The sequence below is a fragment of the Macaca nemestrina genome, chromosome 2 (assembly GCF_043159975.1).
Source record: "Macaca nemestrina isolate mMacNem1 chromosome 2, mMacNem.hap1, whole genome shotgun sequence".
Taxonomy (NCBI): domain Eukaryota; kingdom Metazoa; phylum Chordata; class Mammalia; order Primates; family Cercopithecidae; genus Macaca; species Macaca nemestrina.
The window spans coordinates 9,794,982-9,814,338 of NC_092126.1; the positions used below are offsets into that span (position 1 = coordinate 9,794,982).

The following is a 19,357-nucleotide window of genomic DNA, read 5'->3' on the forward strand; positions in this document are numbered from 1 at the left end:
AATGTTTCCTCTTTGATTTGCTGTGAATGGGATCCTAAAGATTGGAAAGTACTCATCTTCAAATGCAATTAAAAAAAAAAAAAAACTGGAAATGAGGCCTGCGGAAACATATCTAAATTTACAAATAACCAGAGAAATGCTAATACCAAAAAAACAACATATTTAAGACTAGCGTGATAGCAGAGATACTGACTCACTCACACATTGCTACTAAAGCTAAAAAGAAAGAATCCCTTTCATAAGACAAGGCATCAATAGATATAAATAACCATAAAAATATTAACCTCTGGGCCAGGCAGGGTGGCTCGCACCTGTAATCCCAGTACTTTGGGAGGATGAGGCAGGTGAATTACAAGGTCAGGAGTTCGAGACCAGCCTGATCAACATGATGAAACCCCTTCTCTACTAAAAATACAAAAATTAGCCAGGTGTGGTGGCGTGCACCTATAATCCCAGCTACGCAGGAGGCTGGGGCAGGAGAATCGCTTGAACCTGGGAGGCAGAGGTTGCAGTGATCCGTGATCACGCCACTGCACTCCAGCATGGGTGACAGGGCGAGATTCCGTCTCAAAAAATAAATAAATAAATAAATAAAACAAAAAGTAACCTCTGACCTGCATATCTCAACCCTCAGACATCATGTATAAGATTATTGAAGAAGCAAGCTATATTTATGCATAAATGTTAATCATAGCAAAATTTTAAAATAATGAAACAATTAAGATATGGCAATATCTCCAAGAAATATTAAAGTTATTAAAATTGTAATCATTCAAGAATATGCAGTGATATGGAAAATGCTTAATGTATGTCAAGAGATACACAGCACAATGGGTAATTTAAGCTGATAGCTAAAGACTTGAAAGGAATACACAAATATGATCATGATAGACTGTACTTGTATCTGGGTAATAGATTTATGGGTGACAATTTTATAGTCTACATGTTCTGAACTTGATAGAACGTTGTAACTTTACTCGTACAAGTTTAAGAAGAGGGGACAAATTCTCAAGTGCCTTCCAGATATAAGGTTTGTAATTTCTTCGTCATTAAAGGCAGGAAAATAAGACTCAACGATAAGAAACGCCGTTTCCTAAGGCCCACAGAGCAAGTGGCAGGCAGAAATGGGACTAGAACCCATGTCTCTAGACTTAAGATAGCATATTCTTTTCTACACAGCATTTTGTATCCTTGTTTTTCTAAAGGCAAACCAACTTTGGGGTCATTATAACGTCTTCGTACATTATAAATAAGCAGTTGAAAATAGTAATATTCAATTACTCTCTAAGACAATGACTGCTTTGAAAACCCTGCAAAATGCTTTGATGGGCTGGAGTTTGAATTAAACTTCTCTTCTGAATATGGCTTACTGAACAGAATAGTGGGCATCAAAGTATGTCCTTCCCCACAATTTCAGAGCTCAGTTAAACATTCACTTAATAGAAAGGGAAAATTGGCTTTGGATGTTTACTTTAGAAACTAAAAAGTCTCAACTTGCATTATTATCACTCTTGGGGAAAAATTCATACAACATTCAGAAGCTAGTAAGAAATATTTCCTTGACTTTTCTCACTGCAGTCTGACAACGATTTGGGCAAAAGAGGTTTATACACCTGCATACACAATGGATAACCACAATTAGTTTCTAATATACTGTGATGCCTAAAGATAACATTGGGAGCTCACATCTATTCCAATGCAATGTGAATTTTGAGGGGTTGTAATTAGGTCCCAGTGGAGGTAATATTTAGAAAGGAACAAGGTAAAAGAAATCATCTACTAAAAGACAGTCATGAATAAATGGCTAATAAGGCAGATACATTATGTGTGTGTGTGTGTGTGTGTGTGTGTGTGTGTGTGTGTACATGCGCCCGCATGTGCATGCTATGATTTAAGTGCTATCTATTGAAGGTACACTTTCCAAGAGACTGAGCAACCACTTCTAGCAATTGGTGAGATCATTTCCTATTTCCTGATATGCTGGAGAACTTTCTTCCTAATTCTTTGGGTTTTCTCAATGTTGAAATACACATCAATCATTTCTCAAACCTTTTTTTGTTCACCTATTGAAAAAAGAATAAATTCTTCATTCCCTTGTGATATTATTCAAATCATGATACAATTAAAATGGTGGGACTAGGACTCAGGGTGAGGCAGAAGCCAAGTAAAATTTGAAATACAAAAGAAGAATCATCTCAGTAGAGATAATTTTGGGGTTAAATGCATAAAGAAAGAAGAGTACACTAGCAACTTCATGAGAGCCCCCACTCAGGTTAATCTTTTCTTCTCACATATTCCTAATGCAGACTTTATCGGAAAGTACCAGCCTACCTAGTGTTAGAATCTTCCTGTTAAAATATCTATATCCTCCAACAGATGCACAACAGCTCTTTAGGGCAGAAACTACGCCTTTCTCATCTTTTTCAGTCATAAAGCATGTTCCACAACGCTTGGTAAAGAGTCTCAAATATTTGCAGAATTAGATTAAACACTTGCTTCTTTGTAGGGTGAATCAGAGAAATCTGCAGAGATATGCAGCTAATTTTATTTTAGATAGCGTTCCATACCACAAGTATGGAAACCTAAGTACAGTCCTCATTATCTTTATTTATTTGTTTGTGACACTTTAATAGTGTCTGTAACTTACATAAGTTTAGAAAGCACAGCAAGTCTTCCCACTGTGTGGCCACACTCAGCCCAACAAACCCTCAGGGTCCATCCACCACCAGCAAGGGCCCTTCCCCTCTTAGCTCTGCCATGAGGAAGGAACAACTGAACCCTCTCTTCCCCGCCCCACACGCTTACTCAATCATCCAACAAGTCCTGTGTTAATACAGAGAGAACTGAAATAGTTGCCTTAAAAGAGATTTTGTAAAGTTCATAAATATCTCCAGTCCAAGGTAAAAAGTGAAACGTTGAATAAAGGAGCTACAGCTAATGCACTATGGGAAGGTGAGGGATTCATGGGAAAGAAATCAGTTCTCAGTTGAGGTGGACGGATGGAAAAAAATAAGAGGAGATTCCATCAAGGAGTTACATTTCAGCAAGGCCATAAAGGATGTACTGTCTAAAATAAGCAAGCAAGTAGATCCCTAAAGAAAACAGGGGTAGGTGTGTGTGAACATCCCAAGGAGAGGCAAAGTCTTGACAAGAAAGGCCGGGTACTGGTCTGTATCTTTCGATTACTCCAATATAATCTCATTTGACCCATAGGGTAAACATACAGGAGACAGCAGAAAGATGTACTATGTAGGGCATGCCTCTCTCTCTCTGGCCCTACAAATGCATCATGGAAAGGACCCTTGGACTTCTGAAATGTTTTTAGACAGAGTCTCGCTCTGTAGTCAGGTTGGAGTGCAGTGATGCAATCTCAGCTCACTGCAACCTCTGACTCCATGGTTCAAGCGATTCTCCTGCCTCAGCCTCCTGTGTAATTGGGATTACAGGCATGTGCCACCATGCTTAGCTAATTTTTGTATTTTTAGTAGAGACGGGGTTTCACCATGTTGGTCAGGATGGTCTCGATCTCCTGACTTCATGATCTGCCCGCCTCCCAAAGTGCTGGGCTTATAGGCATGAGCCACTGCACCTGGCCTTCTGAATTTTTTTCTTCTGAATACCTAGACAACTGAAGATAGTTTGAGTCCCTTAATAAATACCTGGATCATCAGGGTTATCCATCTGCTAAGTGATTCTGTCCCCATTATAAACCATATATATATATATGGTGTGTATATATGTATGTAGATCTACACACACACACACACACACACACACACACACACATACACTACCATAACTAAAAAGGCAAATAGACTTGGAAAAAATGTTTGGAACAAATAGGTCAGGCAGGAAGTTAATAAATATTTTGAATCCCAAATAAAGAAAGCAGGCATAAACTCAATAGATCAAATGGTCAAGGGCACGAACTTAACACTTCATAAAACAATACGTAAACTTCGTCAAAGGCACACGGAACAAAATATTTCTAATGGTCAGAGATGATGAGAATTAAAACAGTGGAGTACCATTTTGAACATATTGGGTATTCTATTAGCAAGAACTAAACAAACTAAACCACAGTTACCTCTTTCTAAGGAGAGGAACGTGTAAAACAAATGTGGTCTGATAAATGAGAACATTTGCTGCTGGTGGTGTCAATGATTAACGTCTCTTTGGAAATGACATGCTGGTAATTATTTCAAGAGCCAAAATGTAAATGCTATTTGACCCAAACATCCCACTCTTGAGATTCTGTCTGAAGTATAAATCTAGTGGAAATAAAAGAATAATATATAATGAATTCCAAAGTAAACTGGAATATGTAGCAACATTGAAATTTAAAAATAATGTTAAGTGAAAGAAGTAAATTATTCTGCATATATTATAATTGAAACATTGTCAAAATACATTCAGCGTTGAGCAAGGATTGGCTGAAAAGGAAGAAGGAAAAGTAAGGAGAGGTTCAGAAATTGAGGTTCTGAATAATGGTCTTCTTCATTCTTGTTGAAATTCTTTTGAAAATTTACATAATTGTTGTTTTAATATTATTAAGATTTTTTTGTAATTAAAAGTACTGAAGAAACTGTAAAGACATCCATATATAGTATACATCTTTTAGATAAAATGTGTCCCTATCTGTGGCATACCATGCTAAGGAAGTAAGAAAAAAGCAGAGAAAATTGAGAAATATAATAACAACAATAAGAATCAATTACAATTAATCATACATGTCCATAGTGTCTACATTCAACATGACAAAAGAAACATACTAAATTTTCTCGCTAATACCCAGCAAAATATAGTCTGTGTCTGGTGTCATTCCTGATTACGTCTAGGAACAAATGTACCACAACAGGATAAAAAAGAGAAGCAAATTTCAGCTAGAATTAAATAGAATAGGACCCAAAAATAGAATCCTCATAAATTTTTAATATGTGATCAACGTCAGTAATTTCATCCAAAAAACTTTAAAAATAATAAAGGCAAAAATAGAAGCTTAACACCAGTATGCCTTAGTGCAAAGCACTGAATAGGCATTGTTTATAAACCAGAACCCAGATTGACTTGAACCAAATATAGGAGTAACCCTCTCTCGGCCTTAGTTTTCTAAGAGGTAGGTGGATCCTATGTCCCTACGGGGTTTGAAGAGTCAGTAGACACACTAAGGTCATCATTGCTGGGACAGAGTAAGAACTTCAGGAGACATCCACCTCAGATGGTGAGAGGAAGTCACAGGTCACAGAGGATAAGAGGGGGAACCAGGAAAGTCAAAGAATGGGCTCTTTAAGGAGACATTAACATCCCACTAATTTCCAGGAAAAAAATCTTCAGAATAAATCTTCAAAATAAATTCTGTAATAAAAGGAACAACAACAACAACAAAAGTGAAGAAATGAAACCATAATTAGCCCTGTACATTTAAAAGTCAATACACAGAGCACTGTTTTAGGTATGAAGGAGAGTTAAAAAGAAAAGTGTCTAAAAGAGTTTAGAGTTAACCCAGAGAGTGGGAAAAAACAAACAAACATCATAATTACACATGCAAATGTAGAAAAAGGTATTCATTTTGTTTTAAAAGGCTCTTTTTAAACAGCTATCACATCCATTATTCACAGTTAAAAACTGGACACCAATTCTGTGAGATAGACAGTGTAGACCTAGTTATTAATGTCATTTTATTAACTTAGAATTTGATGCTGAAAGAAAATCAATCAATGAATTACACAAATAGCAAATAACAAAGCCTAGATTCAATGCATGGGTCTACTGCTCTCTAGACAAATATGATTTCCACTATATTGTGTCCTTTTCCTTCCAGCTTTAGTAAATGCAGGAGACCTGTACAAACACACAATTCATACAATTGAGTGACAAAAGTAGACTTACAGGAATTCAGAGACCAATGTCTATGGCCTATATTAGGAAAGATTAAAAGGGAGTATCTAGGCAAATGGGATATGAACTGGGTGCCAAACTGTAGAAGGAATGGAGAAAGCAGGGCTTTTTTCTCTACCTTCAAACATTCCCTGGCTGAGCGTGATGGATTATGCCTGTAATTCTACCACATTGGGAGGCTGAGGCAGGAGGATCACTTGAGCTCAGGAATTGGAGACCAGCCTGAGCAGCATAGCAAGACCCCTGTCTCTACAAAATATAAAAAGAAAATAGCTGGGTGTGTTGGGTCACACCTGTAGTCCCAGCTACTCTGGAGGCTGAGGTGAGAGGAGAGCTTGAGTCTGGAACGTGGGCAATAGAGCAAGACTCTGTTTCAAAAAATATATATATTTATATATATCTTACATATTTTTATATATATGATATATATAATATATATCACATATAAATATATGATATATATTATATTATATGATATATAAATATATATCTCAAATATATATCATATATGATATATATCTCTCAAATATATGTCATATATGATATATATCTCTCAAATATATGTCATATATGATATATATCTCTCAAATATATGTCATATATGATATATATCTCAAATATATATATCATATCTCAAATATATATATCATATATATGATATATATCTCAAATATATCATATATATCATATATATGATATATATCTCAAATATATCATATATATCATATATATGATATATATCTCAAATATATCATATATATCATATATAATATATATGATATATATATATGATATATATACACACACACGCATATAGAGAGTTCCCTAGTCTTGATCTTTCTTCTAATCTCCAGCTTTAACTATAAGGCAATTCATTTGCAAAGCTCTCAAAAGTGAAAAGCTCAAACACCTCTCATGCTACCCCCAACTGATGTAAAAGTGAAGCTTCCTTCACTATTTCGTATTTCAATGAATGACACAATCCAGGCCCCCGAATCAGAAAGTGGGTGCCTACTCCTGTGTACCAGTGTAAAGCACTGGCTTCGGGTTCTTTGCTTTCCCCAACCTTATTTCATGTGAGGGAACTCCTTTGAGAACCTTCTAGGGTTCAGAGATGTTGGCCACAGAAGAGGAGGACAGTCCATTATAGTAACATGAAAATATGCAATTACCAATAATTCCACCTAATCCAATAATTCCAATAAGGTAAATGCTCAGTAAATGCTTGCTGAAGAAAGGAAAAGGAGGAAGAAAGGAGAGCAGAAGAGGAAAGAAGAGAAGGGGATAAGAAGGAGAAAAGAGAAAAGATGAAAATCAATGGCAGAAGCAAAGGTCAAAAAGGATCATTTTAAATTAAATTTAGAAATTATGTGTTAAAGCCTCATAATCTGACTTTGGGCATGTTTGCATTCGTGTCACATGTTAACAGCTACGTGTCTTTAATCACAGGACCATCTGAGACATGTTTCACTTCTTTCTGGGTCTCCACTACCCATTTATTAAAGGAGACTCCATCAACTCCAGAGTCTATAAAAGGTAAATTAGAATAGTGCAAAGCAGGCATGAAGGTTGAAAATGCAGAAGGATGAAGACATAGGCTCTGGGGTTAGAGTCCAGGGTCTGAATCTAGGTTCTGTCACCTACTAACTCTGTGACCTTGGGCAAGTCAACTTAACTACTGTATGATTCAGTTTCCTAATCCATGAGAATGGGCTGTAAAGACTGAATGAAATAACACAAGTCTTGTACAAGGCATAGTGTAAATACTCAATAAAAGTTCAATATTGTTGGTGGATAAATGATTCTTCCCCCTTACAGGGATGCAATCCATCTGAGAATTTTATGGGGGAGAAAAATACACCTCCACGCAATTAAAGATAATTTTGCAAACAATTTCAGGAGGTTCATGGACCACTAAACCTTAATTTAATAACCTTTGAACCACGTAATCTCTAAAATCCTTCCTCTTGCAAAAGCCTGTGACATGAGTAGCTCAGAAACAAGCAATGAGGAATTTCTCTTGGCTACAAGAGATGCAAACACAGGTCAGCTACCCTTGGGATACCTTTGTCTTCCATTTGATTGGCAGGAATCTGTCAAATAAACATAAGGGACGTACTCAGGGCCATGAGTCCAAAGGAAATCAAAACAAGGATAGACTCAGTATCTAAAATGACAGGTCAGAGTTCTGCAGAGGCAAACAATGACCCAGAAGAGGGCCTGCTTTCTCATAATATGATAAAAAATATACATAGTAGGGTTTGCCATGAAAACGCCGCCTCATGCCAAGTGCCCAAAGGACAACATTTATAACTATAATCTATCAAGTTTAATTTTGCACCATACCTCTAGGAGTTTAAAACATAATTATAACAGAGAAGAAATCATCTGTGCTTTTGCTACTTGCTCCAGCTAACAAACATAAAAAGTAAGAGGCAGTGGAATATGAGGGAAAAGGACTTGGGAGTGAGGTGTTCATGATTTCACACCTGGTTCTCCACTACCAACCTGGGTGACCTTACAGCTTCATCAATTTTTCTTATTATGGGGGAGAAAAATACACTTCTCAAGCCATATCACTCCCCTCTCAGAAACATCGGCATCCCAGAAAAAGTCCAAGCATTCATAATCTCCATGGTCTGCTCCCAAGTTATATTTCTTACTTCAATTCCTGTAACATTTCCTACAGGCCCTGGTCAGCAGACCCAATAGTCTACTTTCAACCTTTCAAACATAGACTATAATTTCTTACAAAGGTTAATCTCTTAGCTCTCCCTAATGCATCATTTTGGGGTAAACTTTCTTCTATTCTTCACCAGTCAAAAGCCTACTTATGCTGCAACATAGATAAATCTTGAAAAGATTATGCTAACTCAAAGAAACACAGTAACAAAAGACTACATATTGTGTGATTCCATTTATATAAAATGTCCAGAATGGGCAGCTTCACAGATTATCAAGTAGATTCATGGTTGTTTAGTACTGGACACAAGAGGTTTGAGAGAAATAAGAAATGACCACTGTGTGTTTTTGTTGTTCTTGTTGTTTTGGGTTTTTTGTTGTTGTTGTTGTTTTGGTTTTTTTTTTTTGGTGAAGGACATGTTCTAAAATTGATTTTGGGGATGGTCATGTAACTCTATGAATATACTAAAAACTACTGAATTCTACTCTTTAATTGGGTTAATTAATTAAATAATATCTCAAGAGAGCTGTCGTTAAGAAAACTTGCCCATCCAACTAGTCTCTTCGAAAGTTGTAAGAATTGATTCTCCCCACCCTATCAGGGTTAAACTACTTCAACCAAGCCCCCTCAGAATGTCATTTGTATCTCTGGTTAACATATTTCATTGTGGCTGGCAATATAATTACTTTTGGTTAGTCTTGTGTCTGCCTCACCAACTAAACTATGAGTGCTTTCAGACAAAACCAAACTTGTGTCTTACGTTTCCATACCAGGATCTCTGCTAATCATTAGTTTCTTCTGCGCAAATTAGAAAAAAAAAAAAAAAAGAAAATGGTCTTCGTCTTGGCCTGGCTAGTGGGGAGGGCAGGATTTCAGCCCTACTTGCCTTCCTGCCCTCAAGCAAGGCACAACTTGAGCAGCTGTAAGCAGTAGCCCTGTCCACACCCTTCCTCTTCTCACCCCCAGCAGTCCAATAAAGTAATTAACACATGAAAGGCACTCAATAAACAAATAAATCCTCCTGGAATGAAAATGATAGGTCTGAAAACATTTCTTACAACAAGACACTCCCAGATTCAGATTCAAGCAGGAAGCTCAAGGCTTTGTATTTGGGGTTTGTTTTTTAACCAGTTGTTTATTTTCATGTTATTTAACAGTGACATGAAGTGTTTTTCTTACTAATTGGATTCAAGGAGCTTGTGTGTACATATGAAATAGAGTGAATTATTTTAACAAATCTATGTAGTAAGGAAAAACATAAATTTATCTTATATTAATTTGTAATTGCTAAAAAGCGTCATGATACTACGAAAACCTACCATTTATAGAGGGGGACAAAAAAGAAGACACTGAGAGGAGCTGTTCTGTCAAGCCAATTTTGAAAAAGTCTTTTCCCCTTTCAACTTCTACAACACTTGGGTTGGGCACGGAAGGCTTTCTATGTTATATGAGAGGCATCTCTGTCTAAGCCCACTCTCCCATGCCTCCGTCAACAGGCTAACTCCACATCCTTGGGGAAACACACCTCTCCCCACAAACTGGGCCAGAGGGGGAAAAAAAACCCTTATAAAATTCCCACAACTGGCCAGGCGTAGTGGTTCACGTTTGTAATCCCAGCACTTTGGGAGGCCGAGGTGGGCGGATCACTTGAGGTCAGGAGTTCAAGACCAGCCTGGCCAACATGGCAAAACTCCCTCTCTACTAAAAATACAAAAATAATTAGCCAGGTGTCCTGGCGCGCGCCTGTAATCCCAGTTGCTAGGGAGGCTGAGGCAGGAGAATCGCTTGAACCCAGGAAGCAGAGGTTGTGGTGAGCTGAGATCACGCCACTGCACTCCAGCCTGGGCAACAAGAGCGAGACTCCATCTCAAAAAAAAAAAAGAAAAAAATATATATATATATATTTATATAGATATATTATATAGATATTTATACATATATATGTATAAATATATATTTTACATATATATATTTATATATACATATTTATACATATATATTTATATATACATATATATTTTTATATATTTTTATATATATTTATATATATATTCCTACAACACTCAGTCTTCCCTCTGTGGCACCTCTCACAACTATAATTACATAATTATTTGTAAAATTATTAATACGATGTTTTTCTTCCCTAGACCAGAAAACCTGTGATGAAAAGGCTTGTACCTGCCAAGTGCCCACAGTTCCAATGGCATGCCTGATATCTCATCATGGTGGGCATCGAAGATTATTTGACTGAATTAACAAATCTCCCCTCTTCAGAATATGAGGTTTTTGAAAGCAGGAACTGTATCTAATTCATTTTGTATCCCCAATTTTGCCTTGTTCAGTGTAGATAATATCTAATAATTCACATATAAATGAATGTAGGTAATTCATATATAAATGAATGAATGAGTGACCCCCATAGTGGGTCATTTAATGGGGACTGGACAGGCTATTCATGATAGGTTAATGGTAAAATAAGTACATTGAGCGGGTTAATAGTTACTGGTCCCAATAAGAGATCTTGGAGCAGCACCATACAGAGAAGGAAGGCAAAGTCAGAAATTGAAGATGTTCATGGTATAAGATTTACATCAGTTTCTTTGGGCTCCAAGAGTTAATTTTCTCCCAATTTCCGTGGGTGTGACTCTTTCCCATAAACAAACGGTCTACAAATTTTGTGTCGTATATAAGCAGAGCCCAAGAAAACCAAGTCTTCAGAAAAAATAAAACAAAACAATGGCAAAGCAAAACAAAGCTGCAATAGCCAAGAGACACCAGTAGAGTTACACAGGTGTGAGAAAAATCAGGGTCCATAATGTCATGTAGAAAATGTGGCCCTTTCACTAAAGGGCCACAGCGTGAAACAGGTTTCCCCTATAGAAAGACTTGTCCAGATTCGTGCCACAGCGACATCCTCAAATCGCTTTCCCAGTCCCATGTGGGACAATGTGAAAAAAACATTCTGCCCAACAGCTGGGCAGATGCCAACCCAGGCTTCCTTGAGAGGTTCAAAGGATGGAAAGGATGGACAGAAAACAAACTGCATATACTGTGAGACACTAGCCTACATCATATCTTGCACAAAACACTGGCAATACACAATGAAGTACAGAAAACCTACCATCAAGATGCTGGGAATCTAATTGTGGAGTTAAATAACAACAACTGAAAACCTAAAGGGCTCAATGATAATCATGATGTTGATTAGATGAGGATGCTGACAATATAACATACCTGGGATCGCTAGAGAGTTACCCATGTCTATCTCACTGCCATCATCCTAGGACACAAGAGCAAAGTGTGAACTCCAGCCCCACCAGTTGAAGGCTATGCAGCCTTCGGGAATTTACATGAGCTCTTTGTATAACTGTAGAATGAAAATAATGACTGTAGTCAGTTAAATGTGGGCTCTGATTAATAATTAGTGACTGGCCAGGTGTCGTGGCTCACGCCTGTAATTCCAACACTTTGGGAGGCCGAGGCAGGTGGATCATGAGGTCAGAAGTTCAAGATCAGCCATGCCAAGATGATAGAACTCCGTCTCTACTAAAAATACAAAAATTAGCTGAGTGTGATGGTAGGCACCTGTAATCCCAACTACTCAGGAGGCTGAGGCAGAGAATTGCTTGAATTTGGAAGGTGGAGGTTGCAGTGAGCCGAAATCATGCCACTGCACTCCAGCCTGGGCAACAGAGAGAGACTCTGTCTGAAATAAATAAATAAATAAATAAATAAATAAATAAATAAATAAAATCGGTGACTTAGCCTGTGGGGCCAATGACTGCCTGACAAAATCACAAATGACAGAACAGAAGAACCCTTCCATCCAACCTGAGTCTGTGATTCCTTTACAAAGAGTAAAATTCAGGCCTAGGGAAGGGAAAGGACGTGCCCAAGAACACAGAGGAAATCACCAGCTAATCAGGGTGAGCTGCCAGGCCTGCTGATTCACAATGCCCAGCACTGGTCATGGGCACACTAGGGTTGCTGTCAGAATGAAGTGAGCTTATAGATGGAAAGCACTTAAAACAGTACCTGGCTCAAAGGCAGCAGTGTGTGGTTGCTATGATTATTGATGATAATAATGCCTTACACATATGTATGAGGTGCTTTGTAGTTTACAAAGCCTTTTCATATCTATTATCTCATTTAGTCCTCACAACAACCCCAGGAGATTGACAAGACAAGAATCATGACTCCTGAAGCCCAAAGGGAAAAACGATTGTTTGATTTCCCCAGGATCTCACTACTAGTTGGCAAAGAGGTGCAGCTTAGAACCCGTATCTTCCATTACTAAGCTTAATGTACTTCCCTTCACACGATGCTATCCACAGATAGCATCCTCTTAATGGAGAATTTAAAAAACAAACCTTTCCTATGATCCCTAACCCATCAAATGCTTCTACCTAAAACAAGAAACTCAGAGGCATGAGAACTGACTTTTGTTGCTACCACTAGGTTAAACCTAGCAGAAAGAAAGATCTACCTTGGATCTGACCTTCCTTTTCTGTCTATGGAGTGAGATAGTTCCCCAGGTTTAGACATGGGCAGTGAAGAAAGAAGAAAGAAGCTGTAAATGGGGGTGGGAGGAGAAAAAAATCACATAGTGACTTATAACTAGGCAATATCCCTTAAGCACTTGGAGATGAGCTAGTTCATCTCATGGCGATAACTGTAAATACCATCTTGATGTAGTGAATCTGTCTGCTTAAAATAAGACAGAGAGTTAAAATGTGGTGGGTGACCCTCTCTTTCACACACACCTCTTCCTTTAAGGTAAACCAGTTTTCAAAGTGAATAGTATCAAAGGACTGACCCGGGGTAGATGAAGTTCTTTAGAAAAGAAGACATTCCAGGTCCTATAGAGGGTCTTCTCCCCTTGAGCATACAAGGTTCCTAATCATGGCTTTCTTTCATCTGTTCTCTCTCTCTCTTTCTCTCTGTGTGTGTGTGTGTGTGCATGTGTGTGTGTGCAGTATAACAGTTATAACCAAAAGAAACAGTTAACCTCTTTCTTTTTAACAGAGTGTACAAATAAAAGAGGCATTGAACAGGGAAATGACAGGTAAGTAAGAGATCTTTAGTTCCGATTTTGACTTGACTTTAGTTCTGATTTTGTCAGTAACTAATAAAAAGACTTGGAAAGATTACTAAAGCCTTCTGGGCCTCTATTTCTTCATCTGTCAAGGGTGGGCTTGGACAACATCTCTGAGGACCCTTCCAGCTTAACAAAAAGCTAATATCCTAAAGAAAAAAAAAAAAAAAAAGCCATGATGGTCAAGCCAACTGTTTCTGAAAAGTTAAAAAAGGGTGTTGTTTCTTCCACAAGCCCTGGTTTTGAATGCGAAAAGTATGCCACAGTTTAAAATCACCCATATTTGTGCCTTTGATGGTGAAAAAGTGTACCACCAGAAGCCAACAAAGTGTTGCTTCAAAACAAGCTATTTTCAGGAACAACTCTCTGAGTTAAAGTGCTAATTCACAAAATTGGTTTGGCTGGTATAACACTGTCTTCTTTCTGCAATTATTAAGCTCTGAAAGGTTTTTATTCCCCCCTCCTAACAACATTTCATTTCAAAACTGTTTGATCCTTAAATAAACCTGTAATTTCTCCTGTGGAGAAGGGAGGGCAGATGGAGGTCTACAGTTTAGCCCAAATGACTTTATACTTCACACAAGATTATTATAAGATGACAGATGTGAACCTTAAGAATTTTAACAATAAAGTCATGCGATCCAAAGAATGTTCCACAGAACACAAGTCTGGGAAATCATCCACAAAATGGTTCCATTATAAAATAAATTGGACAAAACCTGAATTTAACATAACAGAAAAGAAAGTTGTAGTTATTGCTTTTGCCTGTTGGACTTCTCGGAGTTAAACTTGCTGGGGATGCATGGAGAATCTCCACAATGGGTAGAAATAACAGCAGGAGTCCCAAAGTGATTTGACCATTTATGAACCTAGTATTTCATGGAGCCCATTTTAGAAAAGGCTGCCATGAATATAACAACTGACTAGGACAAGGACATAGCTTTAGACTTGACAGCATCCTTACTCCTGAACGGTAAGTTCTACAATCCAATTAGGAACTTGTACATTTAACTCTATTTTTACTGGCACCATATTTATATACTAACTAGTATGCTAAACTCTATTTTTATCCACACCAGATATATCCATTAACTAGTGTGTTTAACTCTATTTTTATCTATACCAGATCTATTTTATAATAGATGTGACAATAGCCAACTAAAATATTTGGCAGTCAAAGTGATTTCTACTTCTTTTTTTTTTTTTTTTTTTTTTTTTTTGAGACGGAGTCTCGCTCTGTCACCCAGGCTGGGGTGCAGTGGCCGGATCTCAGCTCACTGCAAGCTCCACCTCCTGGGTTTACGTCATTCTCCTGCCTCAGTCTCCCGAGTAGCTGGGACTACAGGCGCCCGCCACCTCGCCCGGCTAGTTTTTTTGTATTTTTTAGTAGAGACGGGGTTTCACCATGTTAGCCAGGATGGTCTCGATCTCCTGACCTTGTGATCCGCCCGTCTCGGCCTCCCAAAGTGCTGGGATTACAGGCTTGAGCCACTGCGCCCGGCCCCAATTTCTACTTCTTGAGATTTTCTTGGAATGTAAAAGAAGCCGTAACCCACTCCGTAAGGCCTGGGTTCTCCCTCTGCTAAAAACATACCCTGTGATAATAGGCCATGATAAGGGGAACTTTCTCTCCTCTCTCTCTCTTTTTTTTTTCTTCCCTAACTCTTCATAGGCTCAACTAAGAATCAATTTCTGGCCGGGCGCGGTGGCTCACGCCGTAATCCCAGCACTATGGGAGGCCGAGGCGGGTGGATCATGAGGTCAGGAGATCGAGACCATCCTGGCAAACACAGTGAAACCCCATCTCTACTAAAACTACAAAAAATTAGCTGGGCATGGTGGCAAGTGCCTGCAATCCCAGCTATTCAGGAGGCTGAGGCAGGAGAATGGCGTGAACCCGGGAGACAGAGCTTGCAGTGAGCCAAGATCGCACCACTGCACTCCAGCCTGGGCGACATGGCGAGACTCTGTCTCCAAAAGAAAAAATTCAATTTTCTATAATGCAACAAAACAGCGAGAAGACATCAGACGTAGAGCCACAAGGGAATGAGAACTGCTGCTGTCCCTGTCTAACTGAAAGACTCGGCAGCACGGGTCGATATTTGTCTCAGGGTCTCAGCTTTCTCACATGCATGGGAACTAAACAGATTCCATGGTTTCACATCTCATGATTCTGTGATTCTGGCAGTGGCTCATCATTATCTCTGAAGACAATTCCACGGTGGGGTTACATTAGCAAATGACAAAATAGGAGTTTCCAGCACTCATTCCCTCTCAGAAACATCTAAACAGCTAGCCACACACCAAAATACCTCACACACGTTAAGCAATTCAGGTGAGAGAGTGCAGCACCTGGGTGGAACGTAGAACTAAGAAATGATGCATTGAGGAAGGCAGGAAGGACAGCTTAATATGACCTGCACAACCCCCAGCACACCACTGACATAACCTCCAGGTGAGGGAAAGAGAGTACCCTTCACCACGGAGCCCAGCCCCAGAATCCTCTCTAAGGCGAAATCAGTGTCTCAAGGAGACAACTGCACTCCCGTGTCCACTGCTGCATTATTCACAATAGCCAGGATGTGGAATCGCCCTAAATGTCCATCAGTTGAAGAGTAAATACAGAAAATGCGGTGTATAACCACGATGTTATTCAGCCTTAACAAAGAAGGAAATCCTGTCATTTACGAGAAGATGGATGAATCTGGAGGAACTTTTGCTTAAGGAAATAAGCCAGGCACAGAAAAACAAACACCATGTGACCTCACTGATATGTGCAATCTAAAAAAGTCAAACACATAGAAGCAGAGTAAAATGATGGTTACCAGGACCAAGGGAATGAGGAGATCTTGGTTCTTGGTCAAAGGGTACAAAGATTCAGTGATACAAAATGAATAATTCTAGAGATTTAATACACAGTATGGTGGCTGTAGTTAATACTGTATTGTACACTTGAAATTTGCTAAGAGAGTAAATCTTAAACATTCTTACCACATACACAGAAAGGTAACTATGTGAGGTGATACCTAGGCTAATTAGCTTGATTATGGTCATCGTTTCACAATGTAATATACATCAAAATATGCTGTATATCTTAACTATACATAACTTTTGTTAGTCAATTATATCCTGATAAAACTGGAAACTGATTTTTTAATAAAAACAAAAGATAACATTCAACAGAGTGAAAAAAGAAAGAAAAAGAGAAAGAAAGAGAAAGAAAGAAAGAAAGAAAGAAAGAAAGAAAAAGAAAGAAAGAAAGAAAGAAAGAAAGAAAGAAAGAAAGAAAGAAAGAAAGAAAGAAAGAAAGAAAGAAAGAAAGAAAGAAAGAAAAGAGAGAGGGAGGGAGGGAGGGAGGGAGGAAGGAAGGAAGGAAGGAAGGAAGGAAGGAAGGAAGGAAGGAAGGAAGGAAGGAAGGAAGGAAGGAAGGAAAGGAAGGAAGGACAGAAAGACAAAAAGACAACAGAAAGAAAGACATTATCAAGATGGTTTGAGCAACGGCAGCAACTTAGGAACAAGTGTTCCCTGTGCCTGAATTCCAGTCTCACAAAGACTGCTGCTCGAATAACTGCCTCTTGCAGGTGCGTGCTCTAAGGTCTAGGCTAAAACTCCAGTCTAATGATTCTACAGTCATGACATGTAATGTTTGGCCAGCAACACACACATTATGGTACCTTATCAAGTCACATGTTAAAAGTGACAGTAAACTTAAAATCAGCTTGACACGGCAGAGAGCAGAAGCAAGACAGACACAGTGTGGAAACACATTCACCACGCACTGCAGGGTTGCTGGTGGCATCCCCTGCTGTCACGATGACCTTCTACAGGAAAAGTATTTAAACATACATCTCTACTGCCCAGAGTATAATGCATTCCAGGAAATACTCTCTTGCTGAAAGCTACCCAGATTTATTTTTAATGGCAGAGGACAAGAGTGGTTTCAATATTAGCTTCTAGGAAAAGGAAGAGATAAAGAGAGAAAAAAGTAAGATTTAGAGATCACCAGGGGAAAAAAAAAAAAAAAAAAAAAGCACTTCTATTACCCTTAAAACTCATCTGAGAGAGGAAAAAAACGTAAGGAGGACTCAATAGCCCTTTATTAGCCCTCTGTTTAGTGCTCTAAAGAGAACTCTATGATTCTTCTACAGACATCCAACATTTGCTGCCTCTGTCATTCCTATTCCTCCTGCCTCTCACTCAGACAAAAGAGGAAAGCCCCCTTTGAAATACATTTATTAGAATGGACTCCAGGGCTTCCTCCCCTGTTCATTTTATATACAAGACATGGATACTATAAAAGCTTCACTCACGTATCTACTACTGCTGGAACTTGGGTCCCACCTACAATAACAGGCCTCCGAACGGTCTGAATGGTGGCTAGAGGGTGGAAGGAAACAAATATGAGAAATAAAATAAAATGTGCAGCTCCAACACTCCACTCAGTCTGAGAAGTCTTTTCCCCTTTTCTGCCAGGTCAAATTCAAATTCTCATAACAGTGCAGGTTCCAGATCAAATTCCTCCTCCAGAAAGTCTTCCTTGATTTTCTCTCCACTTAACTCCAATCCCAGCCAAAACTAACACCCCTCTCCTCTAATGACTACAAATTCTTCAACTCTATCTCTGAGTGTTTTTGCATGTCTATCTCCAATAAAAGTTTTCTGCATTCATTGTCACCAGCCCCATTCTCCCAAAAAGGAAACCCCGTAAGTGTAGAAGCTGTGTCTGGTTTAACTCAACAAATATGAAGATAAAATTTGCCTAAAAAACGAACTAAGGCAAGTATACAAGTATCAAACAAGAAAGACTCTATTAAAGACAACAAGACAGGGATAGAAAAAAGATTCCAGGACAGAAGTTAAGCAAGTCTGGGTCAGGTATGAAACTAGATATGAAGACCTCCAAACATAATACAATATATTGCCTGAAAAGAATGGAGATAGCTAACATTAACTGAGCATAAACAATGAGTCAGGCAGGGCCTTAAACATTTTTGGTAATAACTCTTAATCCCCAAAGTAATCCTTGAGGTATGTACTGACATTAGGTGGGTGGATGATGGGGTAAATGAACTGCAGAGAGTCCATGTAACTTGCCCAAGCAAATGGCACTGCCTTCAAACCTCGGCCAAGACAATCCAGTTAATGTGCCTGACCACACTTCTGCAGAAGACTGCCAACATCCTGCCCAAAGGAACAAGGGCACAGCACTTTTTTTTTTTTTTTTTTTTTTTTTTTTTGAGACGGAGTTTCACTCTTTCACCCAGACTGGAGTGTAGTGGCACCATCTCAACTCACTACTACAACCTCCACCTCCCGGGATCAAGCGATTCTTCTGCCTCAGCCTCCGTAGTAGTTGGGATTACAGGAGCCCACCACCACGCCTGGCTAATTTTTGTATTTTTAGTAGAGATTGGGTTTCACCATGTTGGCCAGGCTAGTCTCAAACTCCTGACCTCGTGATCCACCCACCTTGGCCTCCCAAAGTGCTGGGATTACAGGCGTGAGCCACTGCGCTCAGCCCAGGACACAGCAGTTTCTAGAGTTCAGTCGAAAGAGGGCATTTGCGAAGAGACCAAAGATGTCAAGAGCCCATACACCTAGGAAAATGTAAGGGTAAACATCATGCTCTAGGGACCTGAGCTACCTTTATGGAAATATGAAACTCCTACAGTTTTAGAGGG

The 19,357-nt window shown here is 38.8% G+C and overlaps 1 protein-coding gene across 9 annotated transcripts in view; it reads right to left on the reverse strand.

The window, feature by feature from the left end:
- Positions 1-19,357, reverse strand: part of LP (LIM domain containing preferred translocation partner in lipoma) — a 723,802-nt gene that overhangs the window by 493,176 nt on the left and 211,269 nt on the right. The gene's annotated exons all lie outside the window — the stretch shown is intronic.